This window comes from Sapajus apella, unplaced genomic scaffold (assembly GCF_009761245.1).
Source record: "Sapajus apella isolate SASKATOON/1434 unplaced genomic scaffold, GSC_monkey_1.0 scaffold27, whole genome shotgun sequence".
Lineage (NCBI taxonomy): Eukaryota > Metazoa > Chordata > Mammalia > Primates > Cebidae > Sapajus > Sapajus apella.
Genome location: NW_022436967.1, coordinates 19540417 through 19561954, shown reverse-complemented (window position 1 = coordinate 19561954; position 21538 = coordinate 19540417). Strand labels below are relative to the sequence as shown.

General features: G+C 38.0%; 1 long non-coding RNA gene across 1 annotated transcript in view; it reads left to right on the top strand.

Moving 5' to 3' along the window:
* Positions 1-21269, top strand: part of LOC116560890 — a 51102-nt gene extending 29833 nt beyond the window's left edge. Inside the window, exon 3 of the long non-coding RNA XR_004273190.1 lies at positions 20700-21269. This is a non-coding gene — a long non-coding RNA (uncharacterized LOC116560890). The remainder of the gene's footprint in view (positions 1-20699) is intronic.
* The last annotated feature ends 269 nt before the right edge of the window (positions 21270-21538 follow it).

Here is a 21538-nt window from a genome sequence, read left to right as displayed (position 1 = left end):
TTTCCCTTGAGTCCAACTGTAATGTATTGTTCTGCAAAGTATAGTCCAGTTATCAGCTCTGTTTTCCTTGGTCAGTTGAATTAACCTCCTTCTTAAGCTTAGCCTGTAGTGCGTTTGGGTTAATAACCAAAACCGTAACATGCCAGCCGCACAATAGGGGATTTTATAGAACTGTTTCTGCCTGGAATACTGTAATTGGAATTTGAATTAATTATAATCAAAAAAGCTTTCATACTTTATGATATGTGAACTCTGAAACCCCAAACACCAAAATCTTACTATATAAAAATGAGCCACATGCTTAAAAAAAAAAAAAACAAAAAAAAAAAACCACACATAAATCAAGTTTAATTTCATATCATGCTATTTTCCTAAAATTTACTATCTAAAGAGTTATTAAAAATTAGTTCCTTCTGATTGACAAATACCACATTTAAACTGAATTACACCTGCCTTTCTGCGATGAAGGCCCAACTTTTGGAAATAATGATTTACAGTCCAATGACACAAGGGAGTCTATGGCTCCATTGCTGCAAATGAGCAGAAGATGGATGAAAATAAAAACATATTAAGAAGTCCACATTTCTAACAAACATCTTGCAAAGAATAAAGTGATAATTTAAGGAATGTGTATAAGTTTACTTAATATAAATTTCATGTGTTTAGGGCAAATAATACAATAAATACCCCTTTGACTACCCCCAATTTAAAAAGTAGACTAGTATAATAGAAGGCATATCTCCTTGGTTCTCAGTATTCCTAAAAGACATGAATGGCTGTCTACTTCAAGCACCTGAGATGATATGCCTCTGTATACCCCTCTAGCCTTAGAAATATGCTTGTCTCCTGCAGGCAGGGCAAGCTGGAAGTGCCAAGGAGGTAAGGCTACCAGGACCAACCCTCACCTAATAATGGGCAAAAGGTGGTGGATATATATCTAAGCTCCCTGTCTTCAGATAAGAAGACTTTGATATTTTATTAGATTGGTGCAAATGTAATTGCGCTTATACAATCTCCAAGAGGAAATAGTCTCCAAGTGAAATTGAGCTCCAGTTGTCCACAGTAATAACCTGCGTATTAACTTAGCCTGTATAGATTTACTTCCTTCCCATCTGTCTTCCATGCTTTTCAGGGAAACAAGTAGTTTACTAGTGTTTCCTGTGATAACCTCCTGAATAAACTGCTTATGCTCAAATCCTTATGTTGGGGTTTTCTTCTGGAGGGATTGCCAAACTGTTGAAGTTCCCTGTGTTCATCCGAGTCTCAGCTCTGTCTCTTCCCCCACCAAGAATTACTGTTTTGGTTTTTTGTGTTTATTGTTCCTTTCCTATTTGTAATAGTTGTATAAATTCATTAAAAACATTAATAACTACAGTGGTTTGCTATAACACAGTATATCTTCTCTCAGAATACAAAGCCCTTGGGGACTTTCCCTAGGGAGTCTGGACCCTGGCCATTATGTGCTTCCCAAGCTGTGGCTGCTGCACCTAACATTTTCTTTTAGAATTGGGCAAGGAATTACTAAAAGATGCTCCAGTGGATCACTTGGGTACCAAACATATTTCTTTCTATACCCATTGTGGAACAGCAACCTACCTTTTCCTGATGCTTTGGTTTAGTTACTCTTGCCAGGATAGTGACTGCTTTCCTTGACCTTTCAGCACACAGACCCCAAAGTGACTGTGTAGCAATCACAGCTTAAGTTTAATGGAATTTCTACTGTGTCTGCTGAAGGAAGCATTTCCTTCTGAAAAATAGGATTTCTACCACAAAGGCCAGAGTTGAGTGAGTGAGAAGTGATGGCAAAAGGATAATTTCTTCTTTTACCCTTTGGTTTCCAGATCCATATATTTCGTCTGTTGAGGATAGAGTACCATGTAATGATTAGTTATATATATATATATATATTCTACAAACTTGCTCCTTAGCTGTCTCTTCAAAAGACCAGCTTCTAGGCCATATGTCATGTCATAAATCCAGTGGATCTTATGATCATGTACCCAGGGGTGTACCGCTTTTGCTGTGAGTTCCTTGGTCTGATGTGATTTCGAGCAGGATTCTATGACAGTGGATCACGCTTTGTAGCCCCCAGATGCTGAGGCTTTGCTGGCAGGAAAGGAAACATCATACCCTCAAAATGTGTCTGTTCGAGTCCAGCTTGATTGCAACGTTTTCTAGGGTAGGACAGGCCCAAGATAATCAACATGCCAGAGATCTCATCCAGGGATGGCTTCATATTAGGAACTCATCGTTGGTCTTGTTTAGACATTTGCCAGAGGCAGCACTGGATCAGCTAGGAGAGTGGGAGTCCATGGACCCATGCATAGCCTTCATCCCTCCATCATGACTGTTTATTCATGTGGCTTAGTTCTGTGCCAGAGCGAAACTCTAACAGTCTAGGTAAGAGCCTGTCTTTCACAGTATGAGTTGGATCCTTATTCCATACTAACCCTTGACCTGCCTTGATGCATGTTGGACTGATAAATTATTTTATTATCTTATTTATTGAAACTGGTTGTCACTCTGTCACCAGTCTGAGTGCAGTGATGTGATTATGACTCACTGCAACCTCTGCCTCCTAGGCTCAGGTGATCCTCCACCTTAGCCTCCCTAGTGGCTGGGATTATAGGCAAGTGCCACCATGCCAGGCTAACTTTTTATTTTTTGTATAGACAGGGTCTTGCTCTGTTGCCCAGGCTGGTCTCTAACTCCGGGTTCAAGCAGTCCTCCCATTTGGGCTCCCAAAGTGCTGTGATTATAAGTGTGAGCCATCTGGACTGACCTTATATCTTTAAATTTAATCAGCCTACAATTTAAAAAAAAATTATGCATTCTTGACAAAATTGTATTTAGGCATTTTAAAACAAATATTTATTTTTCCTTCATTAGCAAGATGAACACTACTAATTTACAGCTTTACCTAGCATTTCATTTCTCTTATTCTTTGGAATAATCCCGTGATCATTAAGCTTTATTTCTGACATGGAGAGATGAGGACAGATTTTTTTTTTTTAGATTTGTTATGTTAGTTCAATCTTATTGTGTTATAACACGTAGTGGTTAAGAGAAGAGTGCTGGAGAAATCACCTTGTTCAAATTATAGTAAAAAATTTCTACTTAATTGAATGACCTGAGGCTAGTTATTTGACCTCTCTGGCCTCCAGTTTTATCATATCTAACGGACAATAATGTATATCTCACAGGTTTTCATGGACATTCAGAATGTATGAAATGCCCAACACAGCAGCATATGCCTGGTTATTTCTTTATTTCTGGCTATAAAACCAAGCCTCACAGTGTGTAACCAAATGGGAATTCCATTTCTATCAGAGCATACTTTCATTTTGTGAGGCTTGATAGGCCAGGGGAGACAGGAAAGTCATAATTTTGAAATTTTCTTTCACCAGTGACTCCCATAGACTTGATTATGGTCAAAGTGTCATACAAGTATAGGCTATACACAGACATGTTTCCAAACTAAAGTGATAAGATGTCTAAAAGAAATCGTTCTTAGTCTGTGTTGAATTAATGATATAGGACATCATGGATGAGTGACTTACTTTCAGGAGGGAGGAAGCAGTAGGAATAGTGAGCAAACTGTATATGAGGAGACCTTATGAAGCAAGGTCATTCTGTATTGAATATTGCAACTCAAGAACCCATTCAAGGTTCTCTCTTGAAAACTTTTACAGAGAGACACAGACCAAAAAAGAAAAAAAAAAAAAAAAAAGAAGGGTACATAAACTAAGATCCCAAGAGAAACAATACTACCATGCCAGATTACTTGCAAAAAGCTACTTTTGTCTTTTGGTTCAGATGGGACCTATGGAAATAGAAAGCTGCTAGTGTTTTGTGGAATCTTATCCAGAATATTTTTATTGTTTTTCTCCTCTCCTGATTATGAAATCAATCTAGGCTTACCTCAGAAAAATGAAAATATGTTGAAAGGTAAAAACAACTCCAACAAAACCACAAATTTTTTTTTCTCCATTCAGAGACAGCCATTATTAGCAACTTAATGTCTGTCTAATCACATCCTTTTTTTAAATTAAGTAAATTCTATTTAATGGGGTTTGTAATCTGTTTATTTTCACTAAACACACTCATTTCAATAGAGCTAATTTTACATGATTTTTTTTTCTTATTGAACTTTTTTAAAGGGTCTTAAAATTCTGTGACAAATTTTTGGTCACGTTGTTTCAATTAAAAGGGGCACATAAACACCATGGAATACTATTCAGCCATAAAAAACGATGGTTTCATGTCCTTTGTAGGGACATGGATGAATCTGGAAACCATCATTCTTAGCAAACTGACCCAAGAACAGAAAATCAAACACCACATGTTCTCACTCATAGGCGGGTGTTGACCAATGAGGACACATGGACAGGGAGGGGAGCATCACACACTGGGTTTGTTGTGGGGGACTAGGGAAGGGAGAGAGAGGGGAGTAGGGAGGTTGGGGAAGGACAACATGGGGAGAAATGCCAGATATATGTGATGGAGGGATGGAGGCGGCAAACCATATTGCCATGTATGTACCTATGCAACGGTCCTGCATTATCTGCATATGTACCCCAGAATCTGGAGTGCAGTAAAAAAATATATTTTTTTAAAAGTACTGATTTTAAAAACTAATAACTTAAAACTGCCACACACAAAAAAGGAAACCAAAGTGGTCCACAAAACATTCTCCTTTCCTTCTGAAGGTTTTACGATGCATTGTTATTAACAAGCCTTTTACTACTAAGCTTTAATGGCCCATTGAAACAAACAGTTCTGAGACTGGGGTGGCAGGTATTAGGGATAATATTCATTTGGCCTTCTGAGATTTCTGGGCAGACATGGTGACCTTGCCAGCTCCAACAGCCTTCTTGTCCACTGCTTTGATGACACCCACCAGAACTGTCTGTCTCATATCAGGAACAGTAAAGCAACCCAGAGGTGGATAGTCTGAGAAGCTCTCAACACACATGGGCTTGTCAGGAACCATATCAATGATGGCAGCATCACCAGACTTCAAAAATTTCGGGCCATCTTTCAACTTTTTTACCAGAATGTCAATCAATCTTTTCCTTTAGCTCAGCAAACTTGCATGCAATGTGAGCCGTGTGGCAATCCAGTACAGGGCATCGCCAGCGCTGATTTAACCTGGATGGTTCAGGATAATCACCTAAGCAGTGAAGCCAACTGCTTCCATTGGTGGGTCATTCTTGCTGTCACCAGCAATGTTGTCATGGCCAACATCCTTGACATTGAAGCCCGCATTGTCCCCAGGAAGTGCTTCACTCAAAGCTTCATGGTGCATTTCGACAGAGTTTACTTCAGCTGTAACATTGATTGGAGCAAAGGTGGCCACCATACCAGGTTTGAGAATACCCGTCCCTACTCAGCCAACAGGAATAGTACCAATACCAATTTTACAGACGTTCTGGAGAGGCAGGCACATGGGCTGGTCAATTGAACCAGTTGGTGCTGGATGCAATCCAGAGCCTCAAGCAGCGTGGTTCCAGTGGCATTGCTATTCTTAAGGGTGACTTCCCTTCCCTTGAACCAAGGCATGTTAGCACATGGCTCCAGCATGTTGTCACCATTCTAACCATAAATTGGCATAAATGATACTGAGTCAGGATTGTAGCCAATTTTCTTAATGTAAGTTTTGACTTCCTTAACGATTTCCTCATATCTCCTCTGGCTGTAGGGTGGCTTAGTGGAATCCATTTTGTTAACACCAATAATTAGTTGTTTCACACCCAGTGTGTAAGCCAGAAGGGCATGCTCTTGGGTCTGACAGTTCTTGGAGATACCAGCTTCAAATTCACCAACACCAGCAGCAGCGATCAGGACAGCGCAGTCAGCCTGAGATGCCCCATAATCATATTTTTGATGAAGTCTCCGTGTCCTGGGGCATCAGTGATAATCACATAGTACTTGCTTGTCTCAGTTTTCCACAAGGAGATATCAATGGTAATATGATGTTTATGCTCCACATTCAGTTTATCCAAGACCCAGACATAATCAAAGGAGCCCTTTCTCTTGTCAAATTTTTCAGTGGTTCTTTTGTCGGGGGCTCCGCATTTGTAGATAAGATAGCCACTTGCTGGAATCTATGTGTCCAATGATGACAATGTCGATATGAGTCTTTTCCTTTCCCATTTTGACTTTTAGGGGTAGTTTCATGACACCTGTGCTCTGGCTGCAAACCTGTTGCAAAAAAGCTACATGATTTTTAAATATGCCTGCATGGTATTCTTTTATAGGAATGTATCATAGTTTAATTAGTCCTCTAAGGGATGCTTATTTATATCATTTGAGACTTCCATTATTATAACATTGTACAGATTTTTATGTACATCTTTAATTATTTACTGATGAAAAACTCCTGAAGTCGATTTGTTGGAGAAACAGCCATTGTATAGTCAACTTTCTCACAGAGGAGGGTGAGAGTTACTACCTGTAGGACGTATCAGAATATCCTGACTGCCTAAAAATGCCCTCCTCCTATTTCATTTCGAATTGTTTGCTCTGTCCTGGCATGTAATACCCTGGGTTACTGTTATCTAGAAACTCTGCCCTGTAGGACTGGATTCTATCATGGAATTGTTTTGGCAAATAGCTTATAAAAAGAAGGGTAAAACTGTGGTTGACCAATACAAAGTGAAGTATTCTGTAGTGGTTAAGTAAATCCCCAATGGTGAATAATAGATATATATTCTAAGAAGAAATTAATTTGTTTCCACCAGGGATTGGTTTCGCTCAGTAATGGTAAAAGTGGTAAAACAAACTTCACAGAAAATCATTCTTCTGATTTAGGTCATCACAAATGAATGATTAACTGGCTGAAATATCATTGAAGTTATGATTCTGTTATATATCAAGCTCGTTCAGGGCAAAGAAAAGAGCACCTAGAGAATTATGATGAAGCAAGCAGATTGGAACAAGTGCTCTCTGATTACCTATGTAAAGGGGTTCACCTTGGTCATTTTTTCCCTCATGTAAGAGAGGGAAAAAAATGGAAGAACTTTGATTCTGGATTTCTGTTTAACTGGGAGATGTGGAGGTAGTATACAGAAAGGAGATTTAAATGGAAAAAGAGGAATAGACCGCATAAAAAAGGGTTATTCATGAGAAAATTCCTTACTCAGCTGTCTTTGTTAGATGGTAGAAGTACATAAGAGTTCTCTTTTAATACAGCATAATTAATATGTATGGTTTGCTGGCCAAGAAAGACGGCACGGGTGATGTTTACACTGTAATCTCCATTGATCTCTGGGTATCAACCCACAGCAAAAGCCTTAAAATGACTCTTCTCTCAGAGATGGCTGGTTTGTATAATGGGCCCTTTCTGCTTTAACAACACAGTAGTTAGGAGAACGTGGACTTTAGACCCACACCCAAATTCATATTCCAGATATGCTTCTTACAGAGTGTTTGATTTGAAGTAGTAACCTAACCTTCTCTGCCTTGTTTTCCTTTCCAATAATGGGTGTAAAATCACCCACCTAATGAGGTTATTATGAGGATTAAATGAGTTAATGTATGGAAAGGGGCTGGCACATAGTTACTGCTCAGTAGTGTTGGCCTCATTCCCTCTCCCTGCTAGAAGGCCTTTCTATAATGCAGATAATTATCTTCTGGTAACTTCATAGAAACGGCCTCTTAGGCCTGAAATCACCTGCCAACTGTGCTGAGGACACAGGCTTCGCACAGCTCCTGGAGGCTGATTCAGGTGCAGAGTTCAGAGCAGAAAGATGCTTTACTATATGTGTGGCAGGATGGCCACCAGGGCCTATTATCTGACAAAAGTAAGCGTTCTTTTCCCAGGGATTAGGAACAGCCCCGTTCTCATCTGGTGTTCACCCTATGTTTTGAAGAGGTTCCAAACTAGTGCAGCAAGGAATGTCTAGGGCTGAGTGGGGCAATGGCCCTACTCTGGAGGTTGGCCTCTGTTGAAAGACCACTAAACCTCACCTTCTCTCCTAAGTCTCTTCAGAAATGCTTACTCTCTATGATAGATATAGAACAAACGCTTTTCCTCAGGGATTTTGATTGATTTTGCCCAGGTCTTTCCCAAGGCTCTTTTCAAAGCTAGACTAATCCCTTCATTCTGGGAAAGATTTGTGAACATTAAGGCCTATGGAATAATGGTGGCTGGTAGGTGTCTTTGCTCTCTCAAGTTGCTTTTGAACGTTGATTCAACTCATCAAGAGATATTTGGATGATGAATTAGAAAGAGCAGCTCTGCCCTCTACTCAGATTCTAGGAACAATTTTTTGAATTACCAGTAAGCAGTATCTGTAACAGATAAATCCCTGGGATTGAAACCTTTCATCATCATCACCATGATAGTAATTACAACAGTAACAATACTAGTTCACTGTTTATTGTATTTTCTGCACTGGGCACTTAATATGTTTTCATTATATATTTCAAAAACCTCATAAAATCCATTTTATCATATATATTATTTGCTTACCTAAGAGTTTACTGGACAGAATTTAAATTTTTCTTGAGGGCAGTGCAGTTCTTAGGGTATGTGATGTCCCAGTATATATAGACAATTTGATTTTAAAATGTGTTATAGGTGATATATTTATTACGGACTTTTTTTTGCTAAAATGCAATGAGCTACCAAGCTATAAAAAGATATAGAGGAACCTTATGCATTTTACTTTTTGAAAGAAGCCAATCAGAAAAGGCTATAAAATTGTATGGTTTCAACCATATGACAGTCCAGAAACGGAAAAACTATAGATATATCGAAAAGAACAGTGGTTGTCAGGGATTAAAGGGGGTGAAGTGATAAATAGAGCACAGCTGTTTAGCACAGTGAATTATTTTGTATGATATATATTGGTGGATACATGGTCATTATACATTTGTCAAAACTCATAGAGTGTGCAACATCAAGAATGAACTCTAATGTAAACTATGGATTTTGAGTGATAATGATGTGTCAACATAGGTACATTAATTGTAACAAATGTACCATGCTGGTGCCCAGTGTTAGTACTGGGGGAGCTGGTGTGTGCAGAGGACCAGGTTAGATGAGTACTCTCTTGTAATTTGGGAACTGAAAACTGCTATTAAAAGAATAAATCCTATTAAAAAGGATCACACCAAATAATGTATTGCAAAATTCATGAGCTCATGTGACCATGGTAGATAGAATAATGGCCCCTAAAGATGTCCACATCCTAATCCTTGGAACCTGTGAGCCTGTTACTTTACATGACAAAAGGGGCTCCACAGATATGAATAAGTTGAGGATTTTGAGATGGAAAGGTCATCCTGGGTTATCTGAGGATGCAGTGTAACTCAAGGGTCCTTTAAAGATAGAGGCAGACTGTCAGAGGAATTGTGACAAAAGCAGATGTCACACACAGTGGGGGATGGAGAGAGAGAGATGAAGATGTTACACTGCTGGCTTTAAAGTTGGAGGAAGTGACTGTTAAGTCAAGCAAGGCATGCAACCTGAAAAGCTCCAGAAAGCAAGGAAATGGCCCCCAGAAGGAATAAAGCCTTGTATTCCTGGCTAACCCATTTTAGACTTTTGACTGCCTGAACTCTAAGTTAATAAAGTGCTGCTGTTTTAAGCCAATAAATTTGTGGTTATTTGTTACACCAGCAATAGAAAACTAGTATAATGATTTTTCAATGAAAATTAGACAAGATTAGAAAAAAAAAAAAAAGAATAAGGGACAAACAAAACCTCCAAAACTATGGGACTATGTAAAAAGACTAAACCTATGACTAATTGGAGTACCTGAAAGAGATGGGAGAATGGAACTAAGTTGGAAAACACACTGCAGGACATCATTCAGGAGAATTTCCCCAACCTAGCAAGACAGACTCATATTCAAATATGGGAAATCCAGAGAACCCCAATAAGATACTCCATGAAAAGATCTACCCAAGACACATAATTATCAGATTCTCCAATGTTGAAATGGAGGAAAAATTATTAAGGCCATCCAGAGAGAAAGGCCAGGTCACATACAAAGGGAAGCACATCAGACTAACAGCAGACCTCTCAGCAGAAACCCTATACGCCAGAAGGGATTGGGGGCCAATATTCAACAGTTTTAAAGAAAAGTAATTCCAACCTAGAATTTCATATCCAGACAAAGTAAGCTTCATAAGCAAAGGAGAAATGAAATCTTTTTCAGACAAGCAAATGCTGAGAGATTTTGTCACCACCAGACCTGTCTTGCAAGAGCTCCTGAAAGAACCACTAAACATGGATAGAAAAATCTGTTACCAGCCACTACAAATACACATTGAAGTACACAGACCAAAGCCACAATGAAGCAACTACATTAGCAAGTTGGCAAAATCAACCAGCCATCATCATGATGACAGGATCAAATTCACACACACAGCAATATTAACCTTAACTGTAAATGGGCTAAATGTACTAACTAAAAGATACAGAATGGCAAGCTGGATACAAAGACAAGACCCACTGGTGTGCTGTATTCACGAGACACATCTCATGTTCTAAGATGCACATAGACTCAAGATAAAGGGATGAAGAAAAATTTGCCAAGCAAATAGAAAGCAGAAAAAAGCAGGGGTTGCAATCCTAGTTTCTGACAAAATAGACTTTAAACCAACAGGGTTAAAAAAGACAAAGAAGGGCATTACATAATATTAAAAGGTTCAATTCAACAAGAACAGGTAACTATCCTAAATATATATGTACCTAATTAATACTGGAGCACCCAGATTTATAAAACAAGTTTTTAGAGACCTACAAAGAGACTTAGACCCCCACACAAGAATGGTGGGAGACTTTAACACTCCACTGTCAATATTAGACAGATCAATGAGACAGAAAATTAACAGTTTAGACAGATCAATGAAACATAAAATAGATAAAGATATTCAGGACTTGAACTCATCTCTAGACCAAGTGGACCTGATAGGTATCTACAGAACTTGTCACCTAAGAACAACAGAATATACATTTTTTTGACACCACATGGCACTTACTCAAAAATTAATCACATAATTGGAAGAAAAGCACTCCTTAGCAAATGCAAAAGAACTGAAATAATAACAATCTCTCAGACCACATCACAATAAAATTAGAACTCAAGATTAAAAAGCCCACTCAAAACCACACAACTACATGGAAATTGAACAATCTGCTCCTGAATGACTCCTGGGTAAAGAATGACATTAAGGCAGAAATCAAGAAGTTCTTTGAAATCAATGAGAACAAAGAGACAATATATCAGAATCTCTGGGATGCAGCTAAAGCAGTGTAAAGGAGGAAATTTATAGCACTAAATGCTTACACCAAAAAGATAGAAAGATCTCAAATTAACACCCTAACATCACAACTGAAAGAACTAGGGAACGAAGAGCAAACAAACCCCAGAGCTAGCAGAATACAAGAAGTAACTAAGCTTACAGTGGAACTGAAAGAGATAGAGACATGAAAAATGCTTCAAAAATGCATAAATCCAGGAGCTGCTTTTTGAAAAAAATCAATAAAATACACCACTAGCAAGACTAATAAAGCAGAAAAGAGAGAAGATTCAAATAAACACAATCAGAAATGATAAAGGGAACACCACCACTGACCCCACAGAAACGCAAACAACCATCAGAAAATACTGTAAACAACTCTATGCAAATAAGATGAAAAATCTAGAAGAAATGGATAAATTCCTGGACATATACACACTACCAAGACTGAACCAGGAAGAAGTTGAATACCTGAATAGACCAATAAGTTCTGAAATTGAGGCAGTAATAAATAGCCTACCGACCAAGAAAAGCCCAGGTCCAGATGGATTTACAGCTGAATTCAACCAGAGGTACAAGGAGGAGCTGGTAACATTTCTTCTGAAACTATTCCAAACGATTTAAAAGGAGGGACTTCTCCCTAACACATTTCATGCGGCCAGCATCAGCCTGATACCAAAACCTGGGAGAGATACAACGAAAAAGGAAACTTCAGGAAATTATCCCCCATGAACGTTGATGCAAAAATCGTCAATAAGATACTGGCAAATCGAATCCAGCAGCACATCAAAAAGCTTATCGACCATGATCAAGTCGGCTTCATCCCTGGGATGCAAGTCAATAAATGTAATTCATCACATAAACAGAACTAAAGAAAATAACCACATGATTATCTCAATGGGTGGAGAAAAGGTCTTTGATAAAATTCAATGTCCCTGCATGTTAAAAACTCTCAGTAAACTATGTATTGAAAGAACATACCTCAAAATAACAGCAATTTATGGCAAACCCACAGACAGTATCATAATGAATGGGCAAAAGCTGGAAGCTTTCCCCTTGAGAACTGGCAGAAGACAAGGATGGCCTGTCTCACTACTCTTATTCCATATAGTGTTAGAAGTTCTGACCAGGGCAATTAGGCAAGAGAAAGAAATGAAGGGTATTCAAATAGGAAGAGAGGAAGTCAAATTCTCTTTGTTTGCAGATGACATGATCCTGTATCTCAAAAACCCCATCATTTCAGCCCAGAAGCTTCCAAAACTGATAAGCAACATCAGCAAAGTCTCAGCATACAAAGTCAATGTGCAGAAATCACAAGCATTCCTATACAGCAAGAAAAGACAGACGGAAACACAAATCATGAATGAACTCCCATTCACTATTGCCCAGAGAATAAAATACCCAGGAATACAACTAACAAGGGAAGCGAAAGACCTCTTCAAGGAGAACTGCAAACCACTACTCAAGGAAATCAAAGACGACACAAGCATATGGAAATACATTCCATGCTCATGGATAGGAAGAATCAGTATCATGAAAATGGGCATACTACCCAAAGGATTTTATAGATTTAATGCTATTCCCATTACACCATTGACATTCTTCGCAGAATTAAAAAAATATATATTTTAAAATTCGTATGGAAGCAAGAAAGAGCTCACATTGCCAAGACAATCCTAAGCAAAAAGAACAAAGCTGGAGGCATCACACCATCTGATTTCAAGTTATACTCCAAGGCCACAGTAACCAAAGCAGCGTGGTATGTTACAAACAAGCACATAGATGAAAGGAACAGAATAGAGAACTCAGAAATAAAACCACACATCTGCAAACATCTGACCTTTCAGAAACCTGACAAAAACAAGAATGGGGTAAGAATTCCCTATTTTAAAAATGGTGCTGGGAAAACTGGCTAGCCATATGCAGAAAATTGAAACTGGATCCCATCCTTAAACTGTATTAAAAAACGGACTCAAGATGGATTAAAGACTTAAATGTAAAACCCAAAACTATAAGAACCCTAGAAGAAAATCTAGGCATTACCATTCAGGACATAGGCATGGGCAAAGACGTCATGATGAAATCACCAAAAGCAATTGCAACAAAAGCAAAAATTGACAAGATCTAATTAAACTAAAGAGCTTCTGTGCAGCACATGAAACTATCATTAGGTCAAACAAACAACCTACAGAATAGAACAGCTTTGCAATCTATTCATCTGACAAAGGGCTAATATCCAGAATCTATAAGGAACTGAAGCAAAATCACAAGAAAAAAACAACCCCAGTAAAAAAATGGGCAAATAATGTGAACATACACTTCTCAAAAAGAGATACATGCAGCCAGAAAACATGAAAAATAACTCAACATCACTGATCATTAGAGAAATGCAAATCAAAACCACAATGAGACACCATCTCACGCCAGTCAGAATGGCAATGATTAAAAAGTCATGAAACAACAAATTCTGGCAAGGTTGTGGAGAAATAGGAACACTTTTACACTGTTGGTGGGAATGTAAATTAGTTCCACCATTGTGGAAGACAGTATGGCAGTTACTCAAAGATTTAGAAATATCATTTGATCTAGTAATCCCCTTACAGGTACATACCCAAAGGAACATAAATCATTCTGTTATAAATATACATGCACATGTATGTTCATTATACCACTATTCTCAATGGCAAAGACATGGAATCAACCCAAAAACCCTCAATGATAGACTGGATAAAGAAAATGTGTACATATACACCATATAATTCTAGGCAGCCATAAAAAGGAATGAGATCATGTCCTTTGCAGGGACATGGATGAAGCTGGAAGCCGTTATTCTCAGCAAGCTAATGCAGGAACAGAAAACCAACCACCACATGTTCTTACTTATAAGTGGGAGCTGAACAGTGAGAACACATGGACACAAGGAGGGTAACAGCACACACTGGGGCCTGTTGGGGAAAGGTTCTGGGAGGAGAGCATTAGGGAAAAGAGCTAATGCATGCTGGGCTTAATACCTAGGTAATGGGTTGATAGGTACAGCAAACCACCATGGCACACATTTACCTATGTCACAAACCTGCACATCCTACACATGTACCCCGGACCTTAAAAGAAAATTTAGAAAAACGGATAGAGAAGAGGAATTTACATACTTCATTTTCCAATTAGTGCACGTGAAAATCAGTTCATCTGGTCGTGGTGTCCAGATACTGTCTCTTCCTGTTTAGGTCCAGGTACACTCCAATTGTGTTTTTTTAAATTGTCAAATGTGCTGTTCTCTCATTTCATCTCTCACTTGGAGAGAAAGAATAGCAATACTCATACTCACAATGCTGTGGCTCTTTAGAACCTGTTTATATGAAAGTAATACAGATCTTGCCTCTGCAGTTGCCTGATACCATTCATTGATGTTGATTATACTATTACTCGTAATGCTGCTTCATCCATTGTGCTGCCTGTGAATATTGGTTTCTGATGACTAGAGGTTTGTTACTGTGCTTTGTTGATGGTCATCACAAATGCAAGTGTTCCATGGAGTAGAAAGAAAAAAAGGGAATGATAATTTCTGGTCATGTTAAATTTATTTTTCAGATTTTTATAACTTAAAACAGAAACACATCTTTCAGTTATGCTTTTCTTGAACTCATTAGATCATATTCACTGCATTCCTAAAATGTGACCCCTTTCAATGTCGATCTCTCTCCTGCCCCTATTCCCCTATACAGCCACCAGGAGAAAGGAGAGATGAGTAAGAATGTTCTCACTGGCACAAGGAATGTTTGTCCCTAGAATGGCATGGCTTAAGACAGAACCAGGAAAGCATGGATTTACTACATTGATCAGAGGCAGGAGAAGGCTTTGATTGAAAAGGCCCATTGGTGTTGCTGATCAACACTCTAGAAAGCCAATAGAGGATAGGCATAGTTAACCTCAGAAAACTGTGTGACATTGACTAGTGTGTTTTATGGAGGGAGTCAGGTAAGCAAGTGGTTTGGAGAACATGTTTAGGTTCAGGAACATTCTCTGCTTAAATGGGCTTATTCTTACCCTCTGCTTCAATCCCCATTTTGTCCACAGGTGAGACCTTGGGACAGCCCACATACCTAGACATACTTAAGCTTTCCAACTAGTACAGGAACTGGGTGGAAAATAAGGAAAGGAAACATGGGCCAGGAGCGGTGGCTCACGCCTGTAATCCCAGCACTTTGAGAGGCCAAGGCAGGTTGATCATGAGGTCAGGGGATCAAAATCATCCTGGCCAACATGTTGAAACCCCGTCTCTACTAAAAATACAAAAAAAATTAGCTGGGCGTGGTGGCACATGCCTGTAGTCCCAGCTACTGGGGAGGCTGAGGCAGGAGAATTGCTTGAACCCAGAAGACGGAGATTGCAGTGAGCCTAGATTTTGCCACTACAGTACAGCCTTGGTGACAGTGCAAGACTCTGACTCAAAAAAACCAAAAAACAAACAAACAAACAAAAATATCCACAGCATTTTACTGCCTTTTTTTTTAAGATCAACTTTACCCACTTTTGGAGTGTGGAGTGACGGCTATCACAGTACAAACAGACTGAATTGAGTTAAAGTTGGAGAAGGAGGCTGAGAATGTCACTTTAGGGGTGCTCCTCCATGTGGAGACAAAGGAGTGAGGAGTCAATGATTTCTCCCAACTGCTTCAATCAAATAGATCTTTTATCTGAATTTCTTGGGGATCTGATCTTAGTCTTGTGACTTCTGACTTCATACATGGTGATTGTTTCCTCATGTGTTTTGAAATTATGAATTAAGAATTTTTCTTAAGTGTTGTAATTTCTGTGGAAATTTGATAGGCCTGTTGGAGGATATGTTATTCCAAAGACACTCTGCCTTTGCTTTTGTCTGGTGTACTGAGGACATTATGTTGTTTGAAAACAATGCATGCAATCTTCCTCATTTTGTCTTTATTTTCATACTGTTTTAAATTATGTGTAATAAATATAATTTCTGGGTCATTCCAAGTTCCCTTTAATTACCTTTCCTTATTTCACACACTGCAAAGTTTAATTTAACCGTGGTAGTTTTAATAGGTTAAAAGACATTAAGTTGGTTTTAATTTATGCTATGAAAAATAAAAACGCTAATAGGAAATATATTCCATTAAAAAAAAATCTGGTCTTCCTTTGCTTCTCTGGATGCCCCTATGGCCCACTGTAGCATGTATATCTGACTACCATTCCCTGCTATTCCCTAATTAACTCTGTTCTGGAAAGCCAGACTTGCTGCTGTTTGTTTTACGTTAACACCAAGAGGGGTGGGCATTAAACTCTTTATGATAGAGGTCTGCAAATTGTCCCAAGTCTGACACAGCATCAGCTCAAATGCTCTCTACTTGGATTTTTAATCATCTTTGTTTTGACCGCTGAGAATTTCTCTTACTTTCTTAAGAGCTAAGTCAAAGGTCATTTGCTTTATTTTATAAAACATAAGTATATAAGTATAATATTTATACTTTTTTTTGGTCCCTTTGTTAATTGTAGCTTAGGTTCTGGGGTACATGTGCAAATCATACAGGATTGTTGCATAGGTACATAAATGGCAAGAATATTTATACTTTCTAAATATACTTTTAATACTCATCATATGTATAATAATTTTGTTAGTATTTAAATAAGTAGTGGGAAATGTTTCAAATTCTCTAGTCTGCTACTGTTAGGTCTTCAGATATCCGAATTCTTCTGCCTTTTCACTTGACTAAACCAGAGGTCACATCTTTAAGGAAGCTGTGAGGCTCAAGCTTGAATTAAATACCCTCTGCTCTTTACCCTCAGTGCATAGATCTAATGGCCTATTTGCCCTCATGTGTTTCCTCCACTGAATTGCAAGCTCTTTGAGCCCATGCCTATTTGGTGTACCCCAGCTTGACACTTAGTAGAGAACCAGCTATTTGTGAATGAATGCATGTCTTCTCTTGACTTGTTTGCTCATTATATTTTAAATCCTTTCTCTTGGCTTGAAGTTCTTTGTCTTCTCCACAGATTTTTGACCTTTAGCCTTTATAAATTTTCATTGATGCCTAGCAATAAAGGCTCCCACTGGGAGTAACTTCATACTGGTTATCAATTTATTAATGAAAGCCTGGCAACTAACTTGTTTTTCACAGTAGAATCAGAAATTCTTTTCCTAAAGACTTTTTTATTATTTAGTCTGTTTTTTTCATATTACATTTCAGCTCTTATCCAACTGAGGATTCTTTTAAAAATGCTATATGATTTTTCTATTGACCTTCACTAAAATTACCTTCTTCATTATAAAAAATTCAATTTTATGTCAAGTACAAAACGATGGGAATCTATTCTTTTACAAATGCATAGGTATTTGCTGAGTACCTTAAAAGTACAAGGAAGAATGCAGAGAGATGCTGGTAGCTTAGGAAGGCTGTGTGATTCAGGTGGGGCATGGGAGAACTAAATGTTTCTAGAGGATGGAGCCAGAGTAGAAAAAAAGCAGCAGAGGTTCCAAAAAACAAAGTTACTAATGATGGGTACAGTCCTCTCCTCATCTTCCAAGGAGTGTTACTGATTCTTTTCTGTACCTTTTATTTTTAATTGACACCTAATAATTATACATATTTATGGGATACAATGTGATATTTCCTGACATGTATATATTGCATAATGATCAAATCAAGGTAATTACCTAACCTATCATCCCAAACATTTATCATTTCTTTGTGGTGAGAACATTCAAAATCCTCTCCTTTAGTTATTTTGAAATAAAAAAATAGAATATTGTTAACTGTAGTAACCTTACTATGCCATAGAACACCAGAACTTATTCCTCCATCTATGTGTAATTTGATATCTGTTGACCGTTCTCTTCCCATCCCCCACCCCCAACCCCAGCTTCTGGTAACCATCTACGCCATACTTCTATGAGATCAGTTTTTAAAAAATCCAAAAATTAAGGAGATTATGTGGTATTTACATTTTTGTGCCTCGCTTATTTCACTCAATATAATGTTCTCAGGTTGATTTATGTTGCTACAAATGACAGGATTTCATTCTTCTGAATGGCTGAATAGTATTCCATTGTGTATATGCACCACATTTTCTTTATTCATTCATCCTTTTATGGACAATTAGGTTGATTCCATATCTTGGCTATTGTGAATAGCTGCAATAAATATCGGAATGCAGGTATCTCTCTAACATTATTTCATTTCTCTTGGATAAATACCCAGTAGTGGGATCACTGGATCTACTTATTTGTTCTTTATTTAAAATTATTTTAGTTTTTAGAGATAAAGGTCTCACCCTATCACCTACACTGGAGTGCAGTGACTGGATCATGGCTCACTGTAACCTAGAACCCCTGGGATCAAGCAGTCCTTCTTCCTCGGCCTCCTGAGTAGTTAGGACTAAAGGCATGAGCCACCGTAACCAGCCAACTTATTTATTCTCATAGGCTCAGTAGAGCATCTTCAGTAGCTATTTCTATAGGCTTTTCTGGAGAGAGAGAGAAAGAAAGAGAGCAGTTGTAGCTGAGGTAGAGTTGTTGTTGACCACGTTTCATGGGAGATCAGTGAAATCTGAAAGTCAGAATTCCTGACTTTCAGAGCTGGCTGGTAAAGGGGGATGTTTGCTTCTTACAGTTATATGCTGATTGGTATCTTATAAAGCCTAAAAACACTCATACTGGGTAAGGCAAAAATAACATGAAGTGAAAATGTGAGAGCTAGCTCTGAAAGTAATTAATGTAGGCTATATTAAAGTTAGAAACTGTTACGAGGGTTGGCATGGCGGCCCACCCTGTAATCTCAGCACTTTGGCAGGTGCTGAGGTGGGTGGACGGCTTGAGCCCAGGAGTTCAAGATGCCACGTCTACAACAAATACAGAAATTAGCTGGGTGTGTTTTGGCATGGGCCTGTGGTCCCTGCTATTTGGCAGGCTAAGATGGGAAGATTGTTTGAGCCCAGGAGGCATAGGTTACAGTGAACCAAGATAGTGTTACTGCACTCCAGCCTGGGCAACAGAGTGAGAGATCGTGTCTCAAAACAAAACAAACCCTGTTACAATAGTTCGTGGTTAGTGTTTGTTTCTTTGTTTTTTCTTTAGCCATGCAAGCCTGTCCCTCAGATTCCAGTTTAGGAAGAGGAATCCTAAAATTGGGATTGCCGTTAGATAACTGAAAGACCAACTTAGTTCCTGTGGCTACTGCCTAAAATCCCTTTTGCCCATCATAAACACACCTCTGCACAGCTGTGTGCACTTGCACACCAACACATACACTTAAAATGAGGAAAGCAAGAAAGAGAAATTACATATACCATTTAGTCAGATTTCTTTTGATTAAGACAATTATAATTTTGATTCTATTTGTAACTCGTGGTTTTTTATTTTGAACAAATGGTTTGTGAACTGAAAACGTTTTTCTGGGCTACAAGCTGAATGTAGTTTAAAACTGTGAAGACTATTTTCCTCAAGTTCAAAGAATTTATTTTAATTTAATGTTATGTGCCTTAAGAATAGAAAATCATAGCATGACAGTTCCACATTTCAAATGTAAGAATCCTTGTTTGCCGAGAAGACTACAGAGCTAACAGCAACAAAGCAGGTTCAAGAGCTGTCAAATGTGTCCCTTTTACATAGGAAAGGTTGGTGTCTATCCGAATAGAATATTGAAGATCAGAGACTTCACATGATAACTTTCTGTTTGTCTGGAGAAAACCTTGAGGACTTGATCACTGTATGTAAGATAATAAGCAAGTCTTAAAAAAAAATTCCCCACCTACCTTTTATTTTACCTTAAATTCTCTATTGATTTTTTTCCATTTATTTTTCTTTAGCCACTAAAAATTTTAAAAACTGTTTTATTAGTCATTTATGGTCAGGAAGGAAGATTAATTCTTTAAATATAACTAAAACTCTGGCACTCTCTAGTGGTCAGATAATCTAAAATATTGTTCTACATGAGCTTATAGTTTACTTCTTCCTTTAGCTTTATGAATTACACATAACCTAGATATTCTGCCCCCCATGAAGATGGCATGTCTAATGGCAAAATAATGAAAACAGATATTCTGCATTTACTCATACTTCCACACCTCTAGACTAGAAGCATAAGATACAGTGGTGTCGGATTCCCTGAAGGCATTTCCTTAGCTATTACCAGATAACTAAATTAAGAAATGTTAACTGCAAAAAACTCAGACAATCCAAACCTGCTGGATGAGGAAGAATATTATGGAGAAGAATCTAGGCTAAGGAAAGGATTATATTAAACCATATTTTTCTTCAGCTAATAGGATCACAGGTTAGCTTAATTAAAGTCTCTCAAACTATTGCATCCATTCTCCATGCAAAAAATACAAACTCCTCTACTAATTCCCCACTCTTAATATTCAGAGCCCCTTAATAATCACACAGTATTCATACCTACTTGTTCATTCTTTTTATTTTTACAAAGCATGGCAAAATGAGGAAACCACTGACAAGTGAAGAGTTTGCACAGTGGAAGACCACCTTGACCATCTCATGACTTTATACAGGAATCAGGTGGGTAAGTGTTCCTTTAAAGTGATTTTGTCGTAGAAGAGTCATCTGAAATGACTCTTATGATGGAGGAAAGGAAAGAAATGAAATCAATATTCATGATTATTTAAAATGACTTAAAAGCTAAGTGTAATATACAGAGTAAGTCCTTTTCCTAGTATAAAAATAGTGCCAGAAACTATATTTGTACAAATACATTGAAAAGGTATAAGAATACAAATAGTTATTAACAGTGGCTAGTGATGCCTCATAAGGTTTTCTTTTCCTAAACTGTGATAGAAATTTATATTTTCAACTATTTACATTGCTTTCAACAACATTCATTAAGACATGTTTTCACAGGCTTATGGTAAGTATATGGAATGGCAAAGTGAACTTTAATACTTTCTTCTTCCCTCTCTGTAGTAGAGCAGAAGGGTCCAAAACTGTGCACAATTTAACAGTCCAGAAGAACTGTGTAACCTTTACCTTACTAGCATATGGAGAAAATAAACTATATACAAGAATACAAAACTCCTTAAAGTGTTCAACTATCAACATGTTAAGTGATTCATACTTGCAAGATAGGATGTTTGTTCACTGGTAGATTCTTACTAAGTTTCAGGTAAAGAAGGTGCATAAAACATACGTTATTGATGAAAATTGAAGTGATGCAGTACATCCCATGTTCTCACATTAAATTGGCAGTATCAGAAGCTGATAAGTCTCTTCTCCAGCACCTCGTTCAGGGACCATGAGCTCCTTAAGGTCACT